The sequence below is a fragment of the Vombatus ursinus genome, unplaced genomic scaffold (genome assembly GCF_900497805.2).
Source record: "Vombatus ursinus unplaced genomic scaffold, bare-nosed wombat genome assembly UNPS02014791.1, whole genome shotgun sequence".
Classification (NCBI taxonomy): Eukaryota; Metazoa; Chordata; class Mammalia; order Diprotodontia; family Vombatidae; genus Vombatus; species Vombatus ursinus.
The window spans coordinates 74,699,594-74,717,328 of record NW_020954569.1 but is presented as its reverse complement, the minus strand read 5'-3'; the positions used below and the strand labels follow the sequence as shown (position 1 = coordinate 74,717,328).

At 35.7% G+C, this 17,735-nt stretch overlaps 1 protein-coding gene across 4 annotated transcripts in view; it reads left to right on the top strand.

Annotated features, from left to right (window-relative positions):
* Window positions 1-17,735, top strand: part of TCF4 (transcription factor 4) — a 440,264-nt gene that overhangs the window by 226,408 nt on the left and 196,121 nt on the right. The window lies entirely within an intron of this gene.

Here is a 17,735-nt window from a genome sequence, read left to right as displayed (position 1 = left end):
TATGATGTTGTGTGAAAACAGGGTTGTATTGAAGGATAAAAATGTCTGTGAAAATATGATTTGTTGTCCCTTTTTGTTTCTGAATTGTTTTTGGCTGGGAGTCAAGGCCAGCAGGCTAACAGCAAAGCCGTCTCAAGGGAAGCATGCGTGAGCTAGAAAAATAAGAGGACTTTAATTAAATAATAAAATGCCAATGTAATACAAAGGTATAGCATGTGTGTATTTGTGCCTCTGTGCACTCTGCATTTGCATACTTTTAACTCTCCAGAGAGAGACTTGATTCTAAAACTACTATCAACAGCCAAAAGTCTAAGCTTTGTTTTAAGACAATTGAGTTTTTGAGAGATGCTTTCTCTTTAATTTCAGCATTGGCATTAATAACATGTTTAAAACTCTTTCATATTTTTAAAAGCACAGACTTTTCTTTTTATTAGTGCATAGATTTGTTACTTTGGGAAACTTCAAAGAATTTAATAACCCTTTTTAATATTCAGGGTCTTTCACTGTGTTATTATTCCTCCAAACAGAATGCACGTTCTTATTGTGTTAGATTGGAAATGTATGCTCTTTTGAACACCTTCATCACCTATATTCTTTAATGATATAGAAAATTTTGTTCTTGCATTTTTAAAACAACTTCTTTAGTTTAGCCCAGAAAATTGTAGACAAAAACTAGTTTTAGGAATTGAATGGAGCCCATGTAGTTATCTTCATTATCTATCACTAATACACCTCTAAAGGTGGAATTAGGGTTGTCTTTGTGCATCTGTTTCCTTTTTCAAGTTTTGCCTATTCCATTGCGCCCCCAGTTCAGTCATATTCTGCACATAAAGGATTGTGGAGATGAGATAAATTGTGGCTTGGTTAAGGACTAATGCAGCACATGTTGTAGAGTGCAGTTCATGGCAGTTTGTTTGGAAAGAATTCTGCAGGAAAGAAATTTACAGCGCTTCCACTGTAGCGGAAACATCTTTGGAATGTGAGTGCAAATGTTCGGGGTAGATAGCTTGGGTGACAAGCCTCTTAATGCTGTGTCTCTAGTGTAAAGCTTTCAATTCCTGTAGAAGGTCCTATTCCTGTGTATCTGGTTTCTGAGGGTCAAGGCAGAAATCATTAAAGTTTTGGGGAGAAGAAGGTTGACAACATCCTTCCTTTTTGCAGATGGTGATGGAATAGGTCTGTGTTTTCACTGGGCCCCTTTTGTTGGTCAATGAGAGAATAGGCGTGCTTGCCCCTGCATCCTTTCTTACTAATAGGAATTGGCGTGATTCCTTACAGACACAAAGATTTCCTCTGCTGACTAAGCGAGAGGCCCCTTAACTTGTGAAATCATCATTCAGACTGCTTGAGTCTGACTGTTTATGTATAGGAATACATACACTAGGTTTGCGGGGAACACTTTCCTCTGGTGAAACTGCAGTGGTGCCTTTTTCAAGGACAAGGTGAGATGGAAAGCTGGGAGGGGCTGAAGGGTAAGGGTGAAGGTAGTTCATTGTATGATGTTTGGAATATGGGTCTTGAGAATACACACATGTGAGTTTGTGTACATATGTGTCCAGGCAATCAATATATGTTAAATATGTAAGTGAGATGGAGTGTGTTTTTCTTGTAGTGTAATGATGTGGTGGTCTTCATGTACTAGACAGAAAAGCAACTCTGAACTGTGGAAGATTCCTTCATTCTTATTTCTGCTTGCTGGGTGTGAATCTTGCATGGATCAGCGATCACTATCCATAGCATCGTCTCAGCAGTAACCATGAATAATATGGTTACTTAGGGACAAAGACACGGCAATATTTTGGAACCTCTTTGGATTTAGGAAATAGAGTCTGAGGGTTATAATATGTTGACACAACTTTTTTTTAATTAGTTAATGAATTTTGAATTTATATTTTTACAGAAATTGGGAATAGAACAAGATATGGTATATTCTAAAACATTATTTAGTCTTGTTCCCTTTTATTCAGTGAAGGTGGACTGAACCCTCAGCTATGTGAAGCACAGAGAATGAAGTCCTTGTATTTTGGACTTCTTGTCGAAATCGATCATAGTTTAAATGAGTCACTGCCGAATGAGAAAGGGGTGCTCTCATAGATGAGAAGTGATTTACTTTTCTTTCCCCCCTTTTCACTTCATTACAGAGTTCTTGAAGTGGGGAGCATTTAGATGGCAGGTTCTAAGAATCACCAAAGGCATGATTATGTATCGGTGGGTCATGTGGACAATACTAGGATGAACAATGTATAAAGTATAGCTCTGTTAATGTGCATACATGTGTACTGTAACCCCATGCCAAGGGGCTTTTGAACTCTTAAGCTACAGAGAATTCGAAGGAAGCAACAGGTACTATCATTAAAGGGGAAGGGGTATAACATTATATTGGACGGATCTTAATAATTTCAGTTTTTAATGTCTTTTATTTCTATTGAGGATTTAGTTGTCCAGTTCTTAGCAGTAATAGTGTTAGTCATGTGACTTACACAACTTGTAAATCTTATGGCAGACAAACAAAAGCCATCATTCTCTCTTTTTATCTACCAACTATTTTTAATGAAAAACAGTAATGGGATAATAGAAAGTTACTGAATCAATTAATTGTGAACTTTCCTGAGATAAACATGGGCATGTTGTATTTACTAACCCAGTGTTTTAAGGAAAAGGAAAGAAGAAAATCATAGGTATTTTAAAAAACAGAAAGTGACATTTTAGCTCTTCTCTTACTAAATGATGACAAAACTAATTTAAATCAAATCGGCTTATGGAAATCACACCCAGGCTGAAAACACCCCTGCCAAAATGCAACCTCATACAACTTTTTACTGGCAGAGAGAAGAAAATGTATAATGGAAAGTCTGACAGGAACTAAGTCGAGTGGAAATGAACTTTTTAGTAAGGTGGTCCAAGTTTAGTGCTATAGCTAATGACAGCTTCTCAGCAACCCTTGCCGGAGACCACAGGAAGACACATTTCTTTCTTCTTTGTGGTCCTGGATGATTTCAGAACCTCATATTTTGCTGAGGTGTCCATTTGCTAACTGGCTTGTTGATGTCACTAGGACAGATTATGGAAGTGAATACAGGGACTTTCTTGCATAGGAAAATGGAAGAGGAAAAAACAGTATTGTCAAATGATCATCTATAGTTTACTTTTTAATATCTTTATCCAGGAAGTTCAAAGCACTTTAGAGTTGGAGATAGAAGACCCAAATTCAATGTTTACCTCTACCTCTGACATTGGGAATGTCCTTTGTTGTTTTGTCTTGATATTCTCATCCTAAGAAAGGTGATGCTCCTCTCTATGTGGAACTGTGGCATTGATGCAGGGAAAATAAGTGAAAGAATGTTTGTGAGTTCCCTTGGGATTTTTTTAAAGAAAATTTAGAAAGGGAATGCATTGTGCTTCATTGTTACGTTTACCTGGTAAAACCTCTTCAACTGAGATTGGTCTGAAACCTTTGTTATTCTTTCTGTCTAATCATACAGGCATTTTTTAGATAATGTGATGACTAGCTTTTTATAAGAATATTCAAATTAACCATCAGAGCCTTACTTAAGACAATGCAGATTAAAGCGCTCTGGTAGTCCAAGGCTTTAGTACACTTATGTTCACAAAGGTAGATATATCCAGAGAGGCCAGTCCTTTCAGTTCAAGCTCCCCTACCCAAATTTTTTGAACATAGACTTAGTTTAATCACATTTTTTTCTATACCTTCCATAACACTCAAGAGATATGTGTTCACTAAGGTAAGAATGTATGTTTCTGAAAATGTTAAATGAGTGGGGCAGGACAGAAATATTTTGAATGATCAAAGCATTTGTAGTCCTTTTTGGAGTATCCTTTATTGTTACAAAGTCTGTGTCTGTTAATTTGGGGACACAATGTATATTCTATAATAATTTGCTCATAAAGACGTCATGATAGGTTTGTTACATTTAAAAGCATATTTCATTCTTAAATAATTGTATTTTTAAAATAAGTTTTGTTGAGTCCTTTTATTTTTTGTATCATAACTTGTAGAAATGCTCTTCACCCCTGCTAGAATTAAACCTTCCCTTGTAACAAAGAAAAACTATTAAGCAAAAACACCTGATACAGTGACTTTTTCTTACAATGTGACTTTATGAACATTCTGACCTACATGTCCCCCTACCTTTTTAGATAGGTGAGAAATGCATTTCATTCTCTACCTTCTTAGGACCAAGAGTAGTTTTTGAGTTCTTGACAGTTCATTTTCTTTTAGGGATCTTTTAGGGATGTTGTTGTAGTCATTGAATAATCATACATTTTTATTCAAGGAATTCGCTTTTAAGTGTTTTAAATTTTTGATGTTTGAAAAATGAGATAGCAAATATAGGTTCCCCACTCCCAATTTGTGAGTAATTTAAAACAAGGCCTTTAGAGCCAAATTCAACAAGGGAAAACCCACAAGCAAAGAAGGCACTGACACATTTTGTTTTCTCTGAAATTGCTAGTGACCTCTGAGAACAGAAACACAAATTATGTTTTTATTTGAGAGATATATTGTGTTGGAATTGTAATGGCCTGAGACATTATGGACATTTTTTCATGAAAATATTATGAGTTTATGCTTTTTAAAAAATGATTTGCAGAGAGTAAAGGCTAAATTATAATATATAAGCATTTTTCCATTTTATTTATCATTAGAAAATATACATATTTTTCAAGAAAAAAAGAAAAAAATCCTCATTTTAAAAAGTGTTTTTTTCCCTACCTTGCCCAATTCTTTTTTTCTCTTTCATTCTATAAAATTTCTTGTCTCCAGTCTAGGGGCCACTGTGAAGGTATGTGAAAATACTATGTGATAACAGTTGACTTGGGGGTTAGAGAATCATTCCCCATATCCTTTCATGGATAATTTTAACAATACTAAGCAGTCTCTGTGCCTTTTTTAGGTTTTAAGCCCAGCTATCTTGAAATAATTGAATAAGAAAATTGTGGATGACAAAAAGTAATAGAATTTTGTGGCTAGAAGGGCCATCTGAGATCATTCAGGCTAACTCATTTTAAAGAAAAGGAAACTTGGGTCTCAGAAAAGTAAAGTTACTTGCCAAAGGTCACAGAAGTTAATGGCATACTCAAGACTGGAATCAAAGTTATATCACTTTTCATGACATAGTGCTACAGATTATATGTGTGTGTGTGTGTGTATAATATGATAAATAAAAATATGACATTTTACATATATACACACATATATGTAAAATATAATAATGTTCTTATCTGCTCTACTCTGTAAGGTCATAACTACATTTACTTTTTTTGAGGTTTCTCCAAGCATTTATCCATTCTGATTGGAGAGAAGAATGGATTAGGGAAAGAGCAAAAAATAGCCCAACTTCTCCACTTTAACTTTTTGTAATCATTAAGATATTCTGAAGAGTAACATGATATTATGTGTTTATAAATTATTTTGAGATCATGCAAAGGAAGATATCACAGTAAAATCTAGAGAAATGCTCAATATTAATAGAAACATAGTCATATTTTCTTGGGAGATTCTTATTCATTCACTATCAAATTGTTATAAAATGCTTCCTTTCCCTGCCTCCTTCCCCACACCCATCTTTTACTATTAATTTTAGAAAATAGAATTCTAATGTTAGTAGCACTAACTGCCTAAGTAGTCTTTTAATAAATTATTGAGCATGCATGGAGTCTCATGGGAGACTATTATATGAATTAAGGTATATCACTGATAGAAATTATATGCCCTAAAACTTGACAGCAAAAGACAGATTAAACAGGTAGAATATAATAGCTCTACCTCCTCTCCTAATTCCCCATCTTGTTAAGAGGGTCCACTGAATTTTTAGTTTACAACAGTTGTTAAAATACCTTGCCAAATGCTCTGTCCGTGACAGCAAAACTAAGAATCCACCTTAAAAACTCAGAAGAATTTTGTTCAATAGTTTAAGACAAAAAAAGTGAATAGAAAGGTCATTTAAATTGCATTGGGTTGATTTATGAGACAATATAGGAATGATATTCTAGAATTCAAATTGAAATTTCAACAGAACCTAGGGATTAACTTCTCAATTTTTATTGAAAGCAGTAAGGGGAAAAAAAGGAAAGCATTCAGGGAATTTTGATAACCACTAGCCATTAGGATTTCAGTTCTCCTTCCTAAATCATTACGTGTGATAAGGAAATCTAGTTATTATGACTAAACAAATAATGCATTCAATGTTAAGTCATACCTGTGTACTTCTGTACTTGAATTTCCAAGCAGAATAGCTTCAAGTTTGGTTCTATGTTGATACTTGGTTATACCAAACCCTGTTCTTCCAGGAACTGAATATGTTGTGTGTGAATATGCACACAAGCGAATATGTATATTCATATAAACACATATATTTCACTCTTAAATCATAAGACCTTTTGTGTCCTGCAGGTGTAATATTTTTTTCACTTTAAAAGCTAACAAGCGAATATGTGTATTCATATAAACACATATATTTCACTCTTAAATCATAAGACCTTTTGTGTCCTGCAGGTGTAATATTTTTTTCACTTTAAAAGCTAAAAAGCAGTGTATTTTAATAGTGAATAGGAAATGAGAAAAGCCTTTACTTTTTAAAAACATATTTATTTAAACTGCTTAAATACTTAAACATCCTCTTTCCCAAAAAGGACCACTTCATCAAGAATGTTCTTTGGCCTAGAAATCTGGAGATCTGGGTCTTAGTTCTGTCTCTGTCCTTAACAGTCAACATGCATTTATTAAACATTGAAGATGTAGTGTTCTTGATTTATTCCTTAAATGAAGGCATGTGACCTTAGGCATTTCCTCATCTGTAAAATATAATGGTTGAACCAGACCTTGGAGACCCCTTTTAGCTCTAAATTTCTGTAATTTTGTAAGGCCTAGGTAGTGTAGTAATGATGGAACCATTCTTAGTTTATAATCATTCCATAGGTTTTTTAATAATGAATTATCTTCTCTGTCTAATATAGCACTTTCATAAAACTAACAGTTTCCGTCCTTGTCCCCCATCCCCAATCTTACAATGAAATGTCTCAGTGAATTTGAATTTGTTTTTCTTCTCTAAGAACATTTCCTTTCAGTCCCTCACAAGACATTTTCATGGTATTTGGAAATAGACTTGATTCAACAACAAAAATGGAACCAGAAATATTTCACTTTAGCTTTCAGGTAGTGAACCTCACCTCTCTGGGTCTACATTTGTGGTAGGAGAGAGGAGGGCAGTACACATGTATATGTATGTGATGTGTGTGTTTACATGCACCTGAAATAATCTCTCCTCATTTGTACTTGGCGAACATCAGGGTACTGCATCTTTGCAGTTTTATTGGTATTGTATACAATAAGTTATTAAATTTCATCTCTGTAATACACCTGCAGTAAAATAACAAAACATTGCCGCACTTAAGGAACACGTGTGTGTGTGTGGTACATTGCCCCCCTCCTCACTCCAGTCCTCCCTCCAACAGCTGCTTACAGATTTCAAGATCCATTGTATATATTCCCTTGAGCCCATCTCTAATAATCGAGACACATCTGCCATTGCAGTATTATAGGCATATGTAGTTTTATTGAAAACTATACCTGTAAAAAATTAAATAACTCCTACCTCAATTAAATTGGCAAGCTACTTTTTGCAAAGATCATATTGCAGTTCATTTTATTCTTATATTACAAATCACTAAATGTGTTATTTTTGTTTAGTCAAGTAACTAAGATTTCCTCACACTTTGATGGCAAATGCCTTTCATCCATTATCACTTTTTCCTTTCTTTCCTCCCTGCCTTTACATATACAAATATCATACAAACTATGCTAAGCAATCATTTTGGATTTGACTGCAGTAGTCACAGGCTAAAGATATTCACAGCTAAAGGGTCTGAACCTGCAGCTTAGCTGCTTCTTAATTTACTCCAGTAAGTGTTAAACATGCACAAGGGCTGCAGAATTGGTTTCAGATTGTTTATTATTAGCTCATCTTGTGCTTAGGTAAAGGATTTTCAGAACATATTTTGAGAATCATCACATCATAATAACTCAGTTAGAAAATGATATAGTAATAAAGAGGAGATGCACCAAAGAGCTGATCCAAGGCACTAGGAGTTAGATTATTTGACTTATTTCCTCGACTTGCCATTTACTCACTGTGAGACTTTGGATCAGTTTGTTCAGTCCTAGCTCTGTTACATCTAAGATACTTTTCCTCTAAAACCTTGATAGAAAAACTGTACATTTATTCTACCATGATGTTTTAAGTAATACTGAGATATTGCATGTGTATAAACTATTTTGAGCTCATCTAAAGGGAAGTACTACTGTAAAATCCAGAGGGATGTAAAATATTTATACAAATCTTAATGAATCGCCATACAACTGTCCAGAATACATAAAAATACTTCATAATGAATCAGATGTGTAAATATTATAGTGATATCATTAAAAATAATATAAACTAGATTAACAAAACTTAAGAAAAAATTTTAAATAGAATACCCAAGAGATATAACAAAACTGTGTATGTTTTCTCATAAAGAACAAAAAAATTCCCACCACATCTCTCCTTTTCTAGAAGCAGATTTTAATATTATTGAAAAAGATAAATAAATTAAAAGGGGATCAACAGAGACATTGATAAAATGGTAACAGGTAAGCTATCCACTAAAAAGTGGATAGTGTGGCAGGTTATATGTTACTAAAGGGAAGAAAGTATTGTGTAGAAATTGCTTTAGGGAGTGTCAGGAGCAAAGATGCTATATTGGCAACTGCTTAGGCTAACTATTCAGTTGAGTGTCTAATAATTCATTTCTCATTTTCATAATACTATGTTTTGAAAACTCTGGTAATTTCCAGCCAATTCAAAGTAGTTAAGGCAGTCTACTCATCTGATCATCAACAGGAATAGCAGTATCAACACTACAGATACAACCACCAACACCATCAGGTTCATCACAACCTATTCTCAAGAGCCTATTTTTATATTCAACTCAACAAATAGTTAAATACTTTTTCCATTCAAGGCTTTGTGTAAGACAGTGTACTTACTAGCCAGCAACAACTGTTACCCTCATGATAGCACTTCGAGGTTTACAAAGTGTTCCCCTCCACCCCAGAACATTGTTAGCTAGGTACTATAAGTACTTTTGTCTCGATTTTATAGATGAGGAAACTGAGGATTAGAGAGATGAGGTGATTTGTCTAGGAACACATAACTAGTAATTAGAAAATCTGTAATTTAAACTCTTAATTGGTTTCACTGCTTCCAGTCTCTCATTGTCCAGTCTATCCTTAACACAACTGCCAAAGGGATATCCTTCAAGCCCGGAACGATGTTATTCCTTTACTTGAGAAACTTCAGTGGTTCTCTGATGCCTTCTGAAACAAATACAGCATTTAAAATTCCTTTTTAATCTGGCTCTAGCTCTGACTCCAGTTTACTTTTCCAGAGTTATTACATATTAATAGCTAGCATTTATATACTGATTAAAGGTTGCAAAGTGATTTATACATGTATGTATACATATATGCACATACAAATATATGTTCTTGTAAAATTTGATTCTCAGAACAACCTTGTGAGATGGGTGCTATTTTAATCTCCATTTTACAGATTAGGAAATTGTGACTGAGAGACATTAAGTGACTTTCCTGGGGTCAATAACTAGTAATTATTTTATTCTTGTTCACTTATTCCATGGTCCAGTCAAACTAGTTTACTTACTGTCTCTGATAGGCCATTTCATCCATATCTCCATGTCTTTTCACAGGCCATCTTCCATACCTGAAATGCTCCTACTTAAACTCAAGCCATTTCCTGTGATAGGCTTTTCCCCACCAAAAATTAACTTTTATTTTATATATGAATTTATATATGCATATGGGTTATACATGTGTACATACATGTATTTGTACATGTATGCATAGTAAATAAAAGATGTACACATATATAGGAATTTAGACTAAATGGATAGTTTGGACATCGATACCCATATATTTTTCTATGTATGCATGTTCTATATATTTATGGATATATACATTTTCATGATAGAATATAGGTTCCGTGAGGACAGGGACTACTTTTTTTTTCTTTGCTTTGTATTGTCAAAGCCTGATATATATTAAATGTTTGTTAACTGTCATTGAGTTGCACCATTTCCAGCTAATCTTCCTTGATTCCGGATCTTATCCTCTAACTTTTGCTCACCCTGTCAGTGTTTCCCTGTTAAATAAAGATCAAACTCCTTGACCTATTATTCAAGGCCTTCTACAACCCATTGGTCTAAATCCTACTCTTCTAAACATCTCACAATACCCATTTCCTTCATGTTCATTGCACTGTTTTAGAACTGGACCACTCATGTTCCTTTCTTAAGATATGTCACTATTATCTATCCAGTTCAGTTCAATTAAGCGAGCATTTATTAAGGGCTTTCTGTTTTCAGAGCACTGTGCTAAACTTTGAGTGAAATGTAAAATTTAAATGAAATATTGTCTCTGTGCTCATGTAGTTTACAGACTAGTAATATTAAGTCTAGAATCCACCTCCTATTCCCACCTCTAACATGCCTTTTGAAATCCTACCTGTATTTTTAAGGCTCTCCTTAAATGCCACTTTCTCCATAATAAATCTGTTCCTGATCTCCCAAGTTGGAAGTTCTGTTTTTTTCTTTTGGCCCTTGCATAGCACTTTGTATCTTTTTTTTTGTTTTCATCATAATCTATTCTTCCTTATAATCATTATACAGTGTTGGATATTTTCAGTGCTAGACTGCAAATTCTATGAGGACTATGCTTGTAATGTTTCAATTATCTATCTCCCATCAAAGCCTAGAATAGTGCTTTGCCTATAGTAGTCACTTAACAAATGGGTTTTGAAAGGATAGACTGTTGGATAGCAAGAAGGAAGGATGATAGAATCATTTATTTAGAGCTTGGGGATCATCTAGTCCAACTCCCTCATTTTGTAGCTGAGCAAACTTAGGCCCAGAGAGCTTAAGTAATTTGACCAATGTCCCACAAGACAGAAGGAAGGACAGATAGGAGAATAAAGAAAACTGGAGCAGGAAATAAACAGAATAATAGGAGGCAAAGAGCATAGTCTTTGTATAGGAAGTTTTCTACTTAAGAAAAGTTGAATTGTAAATGATCCCCCACACAACTGAAGCCACCCTACCACTAATAATGAAGGCAGAGACTTTCATTTTTGGCTTTGTGTCCCTAGTACTTGGCATTTATTAAGCACTTAATAAATACTTGGTGATTGATTATTAGGATTTTGGCTAGATTATCTTTTCTCTTACAGATATACTTTCCTTAGAAGTTCTGTTTCTTATGGGCAAAAATTTTGCCATCATCATAAATACCTCTTGACCATTTTCTATTTTCCCTGGACCCTTTGGGATTAATGGTTTATCTTTCTGAAGGAAGTGAATCTTAAGTGGAGTTTTTAAACAGGAAATATCTTGGTATATAAGAGGGGGTAGGGCTTTTCAAATATTAGTGACTCCTTGTAAATGTCTGTAAACACTAGATTAAAGATGTGTGGATATGTAGAAAGATGACCAGAAATCAATGAGCAAAGATCATTTCTCTATAGAATAGAGCTAGCTGGTGAATGGCTTTAAAAACTGTGCTCATAACTTTGATTATGTGTTAGAGGGAGTAACTTGGTCTGAGCAGATGTTTAGGGAAGATAATTGAAAGCAGGAGATGCTAGAGGAGACGAAGGACTACTGAAACAGAAGTACAGCTAATGGTGAAAAATTTAAATCAGTATATAAAGTTCTCTTACCTGTTTTTCCCTTTCCTCTACCTTGTTCTGTTTCTTAAGGACACAGTAGAGCCTGAAGATAAACATCTGGGAGAGAAACAATACTGCCCTGAATACTTTCTGAATCATGACTTCTTTGTCTATGGAAAATATTTCTTTTCTTCTAACTTTGTCCTATTAAAGAATAAGAATCTCTGCCCGGAATACTAGGGCAAGAAGATTGCACATTCAGGGGTGATATTGTAATATGCCTGAAAGAACACTGGATTTGGAGTTAAAGGACTTGGGTTTGCTGCTCTGGGAGCATAATGAGAGTAGGTTTGGCTGCTAACTTACCTATGTGACCTTGGGCAAGTAGCTTAACAATTTAGAGCTTTGGTTTCCTGTAAAATAACAGGGCTTTACTAGATGACCTCTAAGGGCTCTTCTAGCTTTAAACTCTGATCCTAAAATACTGTAACCCATTTCCTTCTTCAGCCACTATTGATGCTGTTGCCTCTCCAGTTTCCACATCACTCTTGCCCACAAGTGGGACTAATGATAGGGTTGCGGGCACAAGTGAAGTACAGATGCACCTCGTAAAGAACTCCAAATGATGCACACCGTCTAGCAAGAGGCAGCAGAAATCCTTGAAAATATTTATTTGGCAAGAATGTATTAAACACTTAATTTTAGCAACAGTAGCACCTCCTTGGCCATACCCATTGTTACTAGGTAAGCTTTAATAACTTAAAGCTACACTAAAACTTTCAGAACACCTTGTATATGGATGCTTAGAGAAGCCAGACTCAATGAGAACTGAAAAGAAACATCCTCCATGTGGATTTTTACTCTTTCATTCCTCCTCCTCTTCATTACAATAATTGTTCCCTTTTCTCAGTTTTCAATTAAATTGGTCTTTTTAAAAAAATGCTTTTGAGATTTGTCATGGGCAAGGATGAATACTAGTGTTCATAGAAAACTAGAGAAAAAGAGAGGTTGAGTCAATACCTGGGGCATTGTAGCAGGAAGAAAGGGCAATATTGAAATAAGGCAAAGTTCAAACTATTACCAGAATTTGGTTGAAATTGTCCTTGTTTAAAACTACATTCAATTCTTTAAGATTTTTACTCTTTAGGATGATAGTCAAGGTGTTCTATCCTGTGTCTTTTGCCAAATCTCTGCTCTTTATTCCCATCTATTGCTGCCCATCAGCCTGTATCTGCAAAGAACAAAAGACAGATGTAAGTGAATCTGTCATTATTTAAAAATGTATATTAGGCTAGTCTGTTAGGTAATTATTCAAGTTTATTAAGAACCTACTATGTTTTTGACACTGTGCTGAACAGTGAGGATACAATGACAAAAATAAAGTAATCCCTACTTTCGATGAGATTATATTGTATCAGTGGAGATGACATGTATGTATATGAGTATACAAAAAAGAAATACAGGACAATTTGTTTGGAGGGGTAGCAATTGTAGCTGGAAAGGTAAATTACTGAACATTGTGATGTAGTGAATAGAGCACAGATTGTAGTCAGAAGACCTGTGTTTGAATTGTCGCTGTCTGATCTTGAGGAAAAGAGAATCACTTAACACATCTGGGTCTGGTTTTACTTCCCTATAAAATGATGGTGTTGAGCATATGAGCATTGAGGTTCCTTCCCACTCTAAATCCTATTATCCTGTGGGAATTGTGTAACTAATAATGAGTTAGGTAGGGTCATCTACAAATAATACAGTTAGCACAGACACGTGAATGAGTGAAAACATGAGCATTTAAAGATGTGCACACTGTCAACTCACATTCTGGGTGAGCACTATTGGTGAGGATTGAACTTTTATAGGCAAACTGATTAGCCAAACAGTTGTCACCACTGTTTCTGCTCATGCCTTCTCATTGGCCTACAGAGTGTGAGTGCACAGTCTAACTGACAGCTGTCTGTTGTCAGTGTGCCATCTTGGCTGTCTTTAACATTGATTGAACAACAACACAGACATCTGTAGAGCTATCTGGAGCTCTGACAGGGATGCCCTGTCTGCCAACACTGATTTGATTTGGGGGGCCTGGTACTCAGAAGAGAATATCCTTGAGGAACCTGGAAGGAAATTTGAACCACTTGTCCATCTTATATTTGTATAAATTGTCAATAAAGCCAGCCTTGAGGAGACTAGAATACTGAGGTGACTGGGGCAGTGAGATCCAGTTTTGCATGGCACAACTAGTTTCTGAAGACACTAACACTGTATGATTCTTCAGACTAGCGACTAGTTTTGCTCTGTCAAATAGTTTGAGTAATTAGAAAATGAACAGGATTGGTTTTAAGAAAACTCAGTCTGAATTCTGGGTAAGATGAGAGCATGAAAGAAGCAGAGGTTCCTACCTTTCTCACATATTCTCCAGTAATGATCTAAAAATGATAAAGAAATCCAAACAGAAACATTAGTGAGCATCTTCACTGAGCACAAGACTTTGTAAAAGAGAAGTCAGAAGCTACAGCAATTGAAGAGGAAAGCCAGACATGAGCTCAGGTAAACAGGTCAGAAGACCATAGCAGTGCCTTGACCAAGAAAAGACCCCAGGAGAAGGAAGACCATGTCAGTACCATGGTCAAGGGCAGCAGTGATAGAACTTTAACTGGAGACACTGAAGTTTGTCAGTTCTCTGAGCCCCAATACACCAGAGAAAGTGAAAGCCAGCATCCAGGAGCCCAGGAGATCCAGATCATGTGCACATAGGGCATGATCATTTCCATCCAAGAATGCAAGAGGAGATCAAGCTTGATCATGGCTCAGAATCCCAAACTGAGAACTAAGGTTGGAGATAGGAATAAACAGAAGATGACATTGATTAATATTTAGAAATATTATGGATAGAGAAAAAACTAAAGAAAAACCAGAAAGAGAATTACTTCACATGTATGAGTAGATCCTCTGAGGGGAAAACAATCATTTGGCTTCAGGGGCTGTAAGAGTACTTAGAAGAAATGAAGCAGATGACTAAAAATTAAAATTCTTCCTCTGGAGGAATAAAAATAAAAAGAAACTAAATAGCATAGAACAGAAAGTAGAAAGTCTTAGCAGACTCCTTGAAATTCAAATAGAGAAAGCAGAACTCAATGGCTAGAAAACAAGAAATATTAGAACAAAATTAAAAGTTTTTTTAAAGGAAGAAAATGTTAGTTATCAACTATTTTTAAAAAGTGACTTGGAAAACAGGTTGCAGAGAAATAATTTAAGAATCTTGAGGTTCCCTGAAAACCAGAACAAAAAAAAAGCCATGACATCATATTTTAAGAAATCATAAATGAGATTCGGAGGGCAAAGTAGAAATCTACCAGTCATCTTTTGAAATGAAATACCATAGGCAAATATCATAGGCAAAATCCATAGCTTCTAGGTCAAAGAAAAAATGCTGCCAATACAAAGAACAAAATAATCGTAGTGCCAAAGAACCAATCAGTATTGCATAATACTTCACAGCAACAATTCTAAAGGAAAGAATCGTGGAATAAAATATGCAAAAAGATGAAAGATAAAGGTGTCCAACCAAGAATGGCTTAACCTACAAGACTGAATATAATCCTACGTTAGTAAAAAAAAAAATAAAGATTTTTTTTTAGTATTTCTGATGAAAAGATCAGAACTGAGTAGAAACTTTGAAATGAAAACACAGGTTCAAGAGAAGCCACAGTAAATGCATTTGAACAACTGAAAGGGGCTAACCAATGCTAGCTTGCTTATATTCTAATAGAGGGGAAAGAGACAAATGGATCTTTAGAATCCTAACATCCTCAGGGATTGCAGAGGGAATTATATTAGACATATAGAAAGAGTAGGGGTTATTTTGTTTTATGTTTATGGCCTTAAGAGAGGGAAGAAAAAGAAGGTAATGTATGAGGGAAGACATGAGGAAGAAGGAGGTGGAACTTACTATGTTTCATAATTTGGTGCTTGGGAAGAAATGTATACAAACATAGAAGAAAAAGTGAGAGAATTATACATCACATGTTTCTCGTTCTTATCTGAACTGGACAAGGATGATTCCTAACATATACAACACACACACACGCACACACACACACACACACACACACACACACACACACACTCCTCCCCTTCCCAAATCCACTCCACACGAAGTGTTTTGTATAGTAATAAGTCAAATTCACCAGTGAAATAGGCGGGGATTGGAAAAGGGTAAAGAGGGAGGAGAATAGTCACAAGCATAACAAACTAATAAAAGTAGATCATAAAAGGGGGATCAAAAAGAAATAAAGAAAGCATAAGAAACCATGTGGGAGGATTGAGGAAAAGAAGGGAAATTGACTGGAAGCAAATCTCTTTAATTATAGGTCAACATTATTTATCACATTCCTTCTATATCACTGCCTTCTTCTGTGGAAAGAATGCAACAAAAGACAAGGAGAAGAAAAATTATAAGAGGATCTGATGGAGAAAAATAAACAATGAATAATCGTAAGCTTGAACATTTACAGTATGAACTCATAAAAAGGAAGAGTACACTAGCATGAGTAAGAAAATAAAATCCAACATCATGTGGTTTATTTTTTGAAAAATTGATAAAGCATAAAGACTCACATGGAGTCAAAATAAGGGGTTGTAGCAAAATATATTATACTTTGTGAACTCAGAAAAGTAAAGATAGCAGTCATGATCTCAGACAAGAAACAGTAAAAAAAAAAACTACATGGTTAAAAGATAAAGAGACTTTACATTTCATTTAAGGGCACCATAGACAATTAAATAATATAAATACTAAATATATATGCACTGGATGTCATTGTATCCAAATACTTAAAGAAAAAGGTAATCAAATTACCCAGAATGAATGAGTCAATAAATAAAGCATTTATTAAGTGATTTCTCTGTGTAAAGGACTGTCCAAAGTGATGATAATAAAATAGAAAAGTAAGCCAGTTCTTACTCTCAAGGAGCTCACACTCTAATGGGGGAGACAATACATATGGAAGGTTTCAGCTGCAAATCAGTTGGAAAGGTCTTATTGTCCTAAGGGTATAGCAGCAGAGCAGATGGTAATGATACTTCTTTAATGTCATTTTCACTAATAAAATCATATCATTTCCTGATGTTGAACTGTTTGACAGTGCCAAGGACTTTGGTGACAAGAACTCTTTTTTGGAGTGTGGGGGGAGGGAGATAGAGGTGTCCAGTGCCTGTGGATATGGCACCTGAAGGAGTTGCTGGGCTTTATCTTTAAAGGGATTTTTTCTCAGGATGCTGACTGCAAGCACTGGACTGAAAGCATTACTATTCCAATGTGGTGGTGGTTTGACTTGTCTGGAATATGTTGCCTCCTGGGTCTCTGAGGTTGCCCCATTATCTCAGTCACAGGTAGACTGGTATACTTTCCCTGTGAGTGGAGATGGTTGGCACTTTCTCCATAAGAGCTGCTTCCCTGGATGATGGTTGAGAGGGATTGACTGGGAGTGCTTTTATTTCCAGGGCTCTGGTGCTCATCTACCTGTTGGTGGCAACAAACCTTCAGTTGTTGCCTGTGGTGATGAGAAAGATGGGTTACTTCTCAGCAATCATTTTTTCCTCCAGTGATGCCTAGGCTGGAAGCAGATCTAATGGCCTGGAGGACATTGTTGTTCTAAATGCTCTTGGGATCAGAATTCTGGGTTTTTTTTCCATGATGGCCCGAGAGGAGATGGTGGTCAAGGTGATAGTGGTGGTAGTTTGACCAATCTGACACATGCTGCCTCCCATCTCTCCCTCAGGGTGCCCTGCTGCTTTTAGTTGGCTGTTGTGCTGATCTTTGTGTGTGGTAGTTGGTTAGTAGTTGATGGAATGCCTAGCCTCTTCTCTACTGGAGGTGTTTCCTCAGATGATGACTGTGAAGGCTGTACCAGTGGTCTGAGAAGTGCTGCCACTCCCAAGGTTCTTGTGCCTATTTTTCCATTGGTGGCAGTTGATCACAGAAAATCATGCTGTAAA